The sequence below is a fragment of the Sceloporus occidentalis genome, unplaced genomic scaffold (genome assembly GCF_023333645.1).
Source record: "Sceloporus occidentalis isolate IW3139 unplaced genomic scaffold, rSceOcc1.0.p SCAF_12, whole genome shotgun sequence".
Lineage (NCBI taxonomy): Eukaryota > Metazoa > Chordata > Lepidosauria > Squamata > Phrynosomatidae > Sceloporus > Sceloporus occidentalis.
The window spans coordinates 1,310,467-1,319,422 of NW_028316992.1; the positions used below are offsets into that span (position 1 = coordinate 1,310,467).

Here is an 8,956-nt window from a genome sequence, read left to right on the forward strand (position 1 = left end):
CCTAAATTGGGCCAGGGTGGTAGATGAGCGGAGCTCTGTGGGCAGCGCATTCCAAAGGGCTGGGGCAGCTATGGAGAACGTCCTCCGAGAAGTGGAGGTTAACCTAGCCCCAGGCACCTTCAGTAGCTGCTGCCCAGTCGTTCTGAGGGTGCGAGGCGGAATGTACGGAATGATGATGACTTTGTCGTATTCTTCTGCCCCCAAATTGGTCAGTTCTGTACTTTATGTCCTGATTCCTCAAGCAAACAAACAAAAACAGAGAATGTATTGTAAAATATGCCCCCTGTCTGGAATCATTTTAGGACTGGTAATTCTTCCAAAAGGTCAGAGTAAATTGTTATCATTGTTTTTTGTTTTTTTTCCACAATGAGAATGAGAAAACAATATGTTGTCCTTCCAATCTGTAATGGTGTTTCTATATTGCTATTACAGGCACCATTATTCTTCTTTTACCATGGAAGAAACAACAACAGCAGCCCTGATATATTTGCTAAGAATAGTCATAAAGCTTTTATACCAGCATGGATTTTGCAATGGAAGAACAACTGGCTTCTGATGAGCCCTTGACCAGAGCTTGTAAGTTGTTTTTTTTTACTAACACTCCCAGAATCTCCAAGTCGAATTAAGAAAAAAACATTCCAATGCTGTGTGCTTGTCAGCATATTCTGTAGTATTTATCTGGACTATTCCACTTGGGCTTAATCCTCCAGCAACTAATCTGACCTGATGGGATAATGTCAGCAGAAGGAATCCTTGGGTAGCAGTCCAGGGCCCTGAGGACCACTGCTGTAGGCACTCATCATGGCCTTCTTTAAAAATAAAATAAAATCAGCTTTAAATTCCAAGAGTGTGAGAAATCAATCTAGATATCATTTCAGTTTCTCATAATAACCCTGATATAGCACTGGAGTGTGACACTATGGGAAATGTAAGCAGAGACTAGATTATTGTCCTTCATGGCTTATGAAAGAGGCCAGATGGGGACTCACTAGGTGGGTAATGGGAGTGATTTAATGCCTCTCTTCAACAAGGTAAGGTTCTGCTTTGCCTAAAGTAAGCATTTGTTGAAAAAAGGCCTCATCACATCTTATTGTTGTTTTTGTCAGTTGCTCTCAATTCTAACACAGCTCATGGCGACCATGTAGATCTCACATGAATTACTCCATTGTTCATACTACAGGGACATCCACCTCAGCCTTATTTCACCTTTACTGTATAATCATCAAGGATACACCAATCAATTTTATACTTCTTTGTTGCTTGTGGACATCAACCCTGATATAACATATAATGTTGCCAGAGTCTGCACAGCTGCAGTTGAGATCTGTCAGACAATGACCTCCTCAGTAGGCTGGAACTAATCTTGCTCTGACACACTGGATTTTAAAAGGATATTTTAAATACTGTTTTAACCTGTGTTTTTACCTTGTTTTTACCTTGTTTTTGCTTTGCTTTTGCTTTGCTTTTACTCTCTATTATTTTGTAGACCTTTTTTTTTTTACCTGTGCTGGTCTACGACTGTAATAAAGTGACTTGACTTGACTTATTACAATAAAACAATTAAAACATCACATAAAAACAGTATAAAATTACAAACGTAAAAACTGTATTCTGTACAGTAAATTGTAAAACTGCATGGTGATGGTGATGATGCCATGTTGTTTGAGATGAGAACTGTATGGAGACGTTTAGAAAGTGGGGAAGTCCATAAATAACACATTAGTCCAGGAGATATAGATCTTGATCATTTATGTTGAACATACCAAAGACTGAATTCCTCAAATGTCTCTACAAGAAAATAAGGGTCAATGTATCAATGTTAGTATTATCCATTGATTCAGAATGCCCAATCTTGGCAGGAAAAATATTGAGATATAAAGCTTTGTGCATTTAATTCTTTCACATAAAATATCAAAAGTCCCCCCCCCCCCCCCGCCCTACTGAATGAGGTTACAAAAGTCTGGGGGAATTTTTATAATTGTGTATGTATGTGGGGGGGGGGGGGGTAATTTTTTGATAAAAAATGTTTTCACACACAGAAAATGGTCTGATTTTGTTTTGTGTGCACATGGGTTTGCTGCCTAGAATGGTCCCAAAATGCAAAAATAAAATATATGCATTGGCAATGGCTGAGTCCCACTCCCAATGGAGCACTATAACCAATTCAGAATGACAAATTACATGAGCATTCTTTACCTCTCCCACAATAGAATAACTCTGAATACAGTTCTCCTTGCCCTTAAATACAATTTCCCAATTCTCTCAAAATTCTAGCATTTCAGCACTAAGTGTTACAATTCAAGTGAAGGTCAGAAACTCCTGACCTAGAAATTCCTGACCTAGATGATCTCCAGACATGTTTTTCTATCAACCATAATCTCCTGTTCTGTCTTACTAGTTCTGATTTTGTTTTGTCAAAGAAATATCCATTATTAATAGTTGTAGAATGGAAATTTTTCATTGCTTTTCTGTCTAAATATCTCCAGCACCCTTGATAACTGAAGCAGAACAAATTGAATTTTCTTCTTCAGTTTCTTCATTGGTGTTGGATGGGAGTGAGTCAACCAAGTATTAACAGATTTAGGATTGTATTTATTCTATCCCATCTGCATCTACCTTTTTTAAGAAAGAAGAATAGGGTTACTTACAGGCAGACATGTATCCAGTTGAGTGCTTCCACTGGGAAATCCTTCTTCTTGACCTTGCGCACCATATATGCGTGCCATATATGCACAGATATGCTTTTATCTGTATTGTAAGCCGCCTTGATCAAAATATTGGAAAGGCGGGATATAAATAAAAGTTATTATTATTATTATTATTATTATTATAAAAATCACTCTGGAGGGCTGGAAAACCATCCCAAGCAAATGTGTGGCATTGCAGAGAGCTCCAGAGTGAAGGGGGGAAATCCTAACACTACTGGAAATTGGGCATTAATTACTAATATACTATTGATTTTAGTGAAAATTAATGAAGAACTTTTTTGTTGCTGTTACATGCCTTCAAGTTGACTGTGACTTATGGTGACCCTATCCTAGAGTCTTCTTGGCCAGATTTATTCAGAGGGGTTTGCCATTGACTTCCTCTGAGGCTGAGAAAACATGACTTGCCCAATGTCATACACTGTGCTTCCACAGCAGATCAGGAATTCAAATCTTGATCTCCCAGAGTCCTAGTCAAATCATGACACCATGCTGGGTCTCCGGTGTATCTTACTTTCTTCTTTATTCCACCACTGACAAAGAAAAATACGTGAATATTTTTATACTGAATATTCACGTGTGATAATGAGTTGTCTACTAGAACTGACAATGGTGGAAGCTTAGAAATAGTAAATATGCTTTTCTCCTATTTCCAGAAAGGCTTCTGGTGTAATAGTGGCTTCCTGTAGAGAAATGTGTAGCCATGTTTATCAATAAACCTAAATCCTCCTCTGCCATCTACCACATTCTTCTACACAGAGCGGATTTTCAGGAGCCACAAACAGTTACAAAAGAAACTGGGAATTGACCAAAAAATAAATGCTCAGAATTTTATACATTTGAAGCTTGGTCGATCAAGATATTTATTGTGGGAATCAGGATTCAGTTCACAAGTTGAACCTAATGGGCTACAAATCATCTGCATTTGGTGTTACATAGGGCCTGTTACAGACTGCCAAAATAAAGCTGCTTCGGGTCTCTTTGGAGGTATGCTATTTAAATGATGCACGGGTCCTAAGAGTCCGGAGGTCGCGCCAAAGCCACACTCCATTCCTAAGCACTGGAGTGCAGCTTTGGTGCAGCTTCTGGATTCTTAGGATGCATGCATCATTTAAATAGCATACCTCCAAAGAGACCTGAAGCAGCTTTATTTTGGCAGTCTGTAACAGGCCATAGTGAACAAATAGGTGTATAACTCATTAAATAGATATAGTCATAGAACATGTTATAGAGTATGCCCTGAATCAGTATGGCGTAGTGATTTAAGCATTGGGCTGTGACTCTAGAGACCAGGGTTTGAATCCGGGTTCAGCCATGGAACCTCATTTGGGAAGGTCTTACTCTCTCCACCTCAAAGTATAGCAATGGCAAACCCCCTCTGAAGAAACTTTCCAAAAAATCCCATTATAGGGTCGCCATAGCTCGGAAACTACTTAAAGACACACAGCTACTACTACAACGACAATAATGTATGCCCACATTTATTAAAAAATATTAGCCAGCACAACATGCAACTAAGAGAGAGAAAATACATTTAGATTCATAAAAACTCAAAGCAAATAATTTTGTAATGCTCACAAAACCATTGACAAAACAATCCAAAAAGATTATGAACTAAAGTACTGGACTGTAAATTCTGTGAAGTTCTGCTTGTATACCAAGGGTTTTAGCACCATCATACCCCTGCGATCCTTAAAAATCTGCCATGAGATCTTCCAAAACAGTAGGAGAGGAAATACGGGGCATACTCTTACAGAACAATTCTTCATTCCAGTGAACAGAACAGCGGCTCTTCTGCAGCAGCAGCAGCCATTTCCAACTACTGGAAGCAAACCAAGCTGGCAGCATTAGTCACTAAGGGCCTAATCCCAATGGACTGTTCGTACCTGGCAAACAGAATGGCAAGAGTCTCTGGAAGAAAGACATTCTTCCTCAAGTCACTGCTATATTGACAAGGGGGATGTAATTTCCAAAGCTAATTCCAAAGACAGGGACTTAGGATAAAACTTGGCCATTTGTGGGCTGCCCATAGATTTTGATGCAGTGGTACAACTGCTGTGCTACAAGAAGGAAACAGAGCTTACCAGATGATGGATCAAGAGGAGACGGATTGATAATTGGTGCTAACTGAACTCTCTGGCCAGCAGAGCCAACTTCCTTTTTCAGAAATGAAGGGATGTAAGCACCCGTTAGCCCATTTGATCCTGTGTGACCTGAAAGAAAATGCAAGAAAAGGAGGACTCAATTGAGGTCAAGGCAGCATAGTCTAGGTTTCACATACTCTTAACAATAGTTTCCTGAAAGGAAACATCAGTTAAAATGCTTAATCTAGTTATTGTGTTAGAATGAGATATTTTAATTTAGCACAGCTTTGAAGTCCATCTAACTCACATACTTATTCTATCAGCAATATAGCAAAGCTAATTGGAAAGTGCTCCACAAATCAAAATCCTTCCCCACAAATGAAAAGCTGGAAGAGATAGTGTCTTTCTCAAGAATATGTAAGCTTTTCACCTAAGGCAAATGGTCACATGCAATGTGAGATGATACAGTTGTGTTAAATGACTCCACCACTTCGGCAACTGAGTGTTTGAGCTGAGCTACAAGACTTTGAAAAAAAAAGTCTTCAAAAAGCCTTTGGGAAAAAAATCTGATCTTTCTATGTATGTGGTATCATTAAGGCACCATCTTCAGAGCTTATTTTTAGCTGACTGCAATCATATTTGGAATTATTAGATTATTAGTGTACAAGTGTTACTGAACTCAGTGGGATTAATTTCCAAGTGCAGTATGTATAATTTAAACTGTAAATGTATTTAGGAGCAGGGCTAGAGGGCTCTTTCAAAAAAACATGTTGGTTAATTGTGGTTTTTTGAGAACAGAGCAAAAAGGTGGACTGCTCTGTATGTCTGTCTTTGAAAGTTAAAAGTGCAGCAATGTTTGCAAGCCCCTAAACTGTACTTTCCCTCTAAGCAGAGGGGCAGATAGGAGAGACTTTAGCTCCCAAGGAGATATGTGTTTAACTGTGGGTCTCTGAGAACAGAGCAAGAAGGTGGACTGCTCTGTATTTCTGTCTTTGAAAGTTGTCTGTCTGATTTAGTAGTTTCCCAAGAGCCACTGATAATGCAGCATGCATCTGAAAATAAGAAAAACAACAAAAAAGTCAATAGAAAGTGCAGTATACCTCTCTGCAATTAATGAGAAGACCTGCAAATTATGAGACCTAGTCACCAGAAATATGGTCTGGTGTGGCTGAAGAATCTGGCCATCCCCGTGGAAGAAAAACCTTTCATTTCCAAACAGCTCAGCAGAATAGTGAGGTACCTGAGTAAGAGGTCATTATCTTTACCAAAGCTTCATTTTGTCAACCACAGGGAGATAAACCCAATCTGGGAAGGTCCAGTCAGACTCAGTGTACCACTGTATCTGATGGTCTTGTAGAAATACCTTTCTCAATACCCTATTTACTTTAGTAAGTAGAAGGCATCTTTTCAGAATATTGCAAACACTGCTTACTGGAGTTCAACCTGGCAACTCCTCCTGCCACTGCCGATGTCTTTATAGGCAAACTAGAATTGGGCCATGGATTCGACGGGACAGAATCTTTGCTTGAACTTGAAAGTAAATTATTTCTTGTGTTTATTCCTAGAGCAGGAAACAATTTGTTATTAACATACTGCACAATAACATTTTATATTTTGCATTCACATTCCTACTTTTTGTGCTGCAGTAGTCCCCTTCTACTGACTTAACTAGTTGCAGATGTTAGGGAATGAACAGCACCAGTCTGAATGGAACAATAGGTATCTAGAATATTATTCCAAGCACAGGAGTAGGCAGCATGTGGCTCTCCAGATGTTGAACTGCAACTCCTAGCATCCCTCAACACTAACTATTAAAGCTGATAGGAATTGTAGTACTGTTGCATCTGAAGAGTTTCATAATGCCCACCTGACCCAGAGGGCATCATGACATTCAGGACACTTAGCCTCTCTTTATAAAGGAGAAAAAGAAATGGACATACTAGAATAGCAAAAAGTTCAAAGACATAGCCGTGTTAGGCTGGAACATCAGTATGCAAAGAGAATTGTACCACCTTTGAGACTTACTGTGCAAAAAAGGTTGTAACATAAGCTTTTGTAGAACAGCTAGATTACGGCACTACTCTCTTATAGTGCTGCCATTCCACTCTAACTGCTCTGTCTGCCTCTTGTTGCATCCTGGGATTTACATTTTAAGCAGGGGAATTTAGAATTCTCAGCCAGAGAGCTCTTAGGCCTCACTGAACTACAAGCCTCAGAATGCAACAGCAGGCAGCCAGAGCAGTAAAAGTGGAACAGCAGCACAATAAGAGGATAGTGTGATAATGTGGTAGGTCTATGAAAGCATCTGAAGAAGCAGACCTAGTCTACAAAAGCTTATGCTACAACTTCTTTTAGATAGTCTCATAGAATAGTAAAGAAATTGGCCGTGATGCAGGACTCAGAGGGAGAGAAGGGGCAGGCACACCTTCACCAGGCCTAGCCTAGGGACAGAAGAAGTACAGGATCCATTTTTTTCACTGTGAACAAGCTACTTTAAGTGACTGGAGGTTACCACCATCCAGTTCTGCCATCCATGGATGGCAATTATCTACAGTCTCTGATAGGTAGGAAAAGCCTCCCTATCTTTCAGTTACCCATTGGATGAAAAGAGTTTGGCAGTGTCCTGTTTCACTTGGCTGAAACATACCTTGTTGACAAAGTATCAAGCTGCACAGTGATCAACTTGAAAATTTTAATTTTAATCAGTTAAAATGCTTAATCTAGTTATTGCTTCACAAATCAAAGTCCTTCTCCACACATGAAAAGCTGGGAGAGATAAAGTCCTCCTCAAGAAAACATAAGGTTTTCGCCCAAGGCAAACAGCCACATGCAATGTGAGATGATAAAGTTGTTTCAAATGACTCTGCCACTTCAGCAATTGAGTGTATGAGCTGAGATACAAGACCACTGCCTTTGAAAAAGAATTCTGATCTTTTCATTAATGTGATTTCATGAAGGCACCATCTTTAGAGCTTAGTTCTGACTGCAATCATATTCAGAATTATTAGTGTACAAGTGTTATTGAACTCAGGGGGATTAATGTCCAAGAGCAGTATGTATAGGTTAAGTTGGAAATATATGTAGGAGCAGGGCTAGAGGACTCTTTCAAAAAACATGTTGTTTAATTGTGGGTTTTTGAGAACAGAGCAAAAAGGTGGACTGCTCTGTATGTCTGTCTTTGGAAGTTGAAAGTGAAGCAATGTTTGCAAGCTGCTAAACTGCACTTCCCCCCTAAGCAGAGGGGCAGAGAGGACAGACTTTATCTCCGAAGGAGATATGTATTTAATTGTGGCTTTGGCTCATGCTACCAGGCTCTTTCTTTCAGTAACTCTGAAAGATGAGACAATACCCCTTTGGGTACAGATTTAACAGACTGAAAGGGTTAAGTCTTAGAAATAATGTAGTTTGACGCCCATCTGAATGCTGTAGCTCTATAGAAACTGTAGTTTTGTGATGTGTAGTTTTATAAGGTGTTTGGTCTTCAATTTTCAAAAGTGTTTGGGACTGTGAAAAAGGACAAATGCCAGGATTTTGGAGGATGGATCCATGGCAGTGGAAGTCGGGTCAAAATATATTAATTCTAACTGTATTCTCCTGCTTTTCTATTCTGATACTTGAAACAAGAAAGAAAGATGGGAAAGAGGTTAGCAGAACCTTAAATTGGCTATCCGACTGGAATCAGCATCACCATCAATCTTCACCCCTGTTCCCTTTTGCACCTTCTCAATCCATCCTCTGTCTTCTGGAATCATCTCAGACACCACAGAGATGCAAGTCCTCCAGAGGCAAATGTCTTCGCAGGGACAGTTGGGCTCTGCTTCCTGCCCTGTCTTGAAGAGAGAGAGAGAAGGGGGCAGGGGAAAGACCAAGGGGATCCGGCCAGTAAAAGCAGACTTCATTTTCATTTCACCCAGAGTCTCTTGGGAAAGGACTTCGGATCTCAACATTGGGTCTTCTTTCCCATAGATCTCACATCTGCCCTTTTTCTTTGATCTTCATGCACCAAAACCCATCTAAAAGGTTATGCAAAGGACAGTCATGATAATCCACAAAGCATTGAAGAAGGACATGTTTAAACAGCTCTCAGTAGCATGAGAAAAACTGGCAGCATGAACATGTGTAGACATGAGTCTACTTCATCAGATGCATAGGGTGGAACGAAAGGTG

At 39.8% G+C, this 8,956-nt stretch overlaps 1 long non-coding RNA gene across 1 annotated transcript; it reads right to left on the reverse strand.

Moving 5' to 3' along the window:
- Window positions 1-2,660: 2,660 nt before the first annotated feature.
- LOC149305197 (uncharacterized) lies at window positions 2,661-6,348 on the reverse strand. The gene is made up of 3 exons (XR_016271771.1): window positions 6,222-6,348; window positions 4,790-4,918; window positions 2,661-2,764 (listed from the first exon to the last, which is right to left on the reverse strand). It is a non-coding gene; the product is annotated as an uncharacterized LOC149305197 (long non-coding RNA).
- Window positions 6,349-8,956: the final 2,608 nt, after the last annotated feature.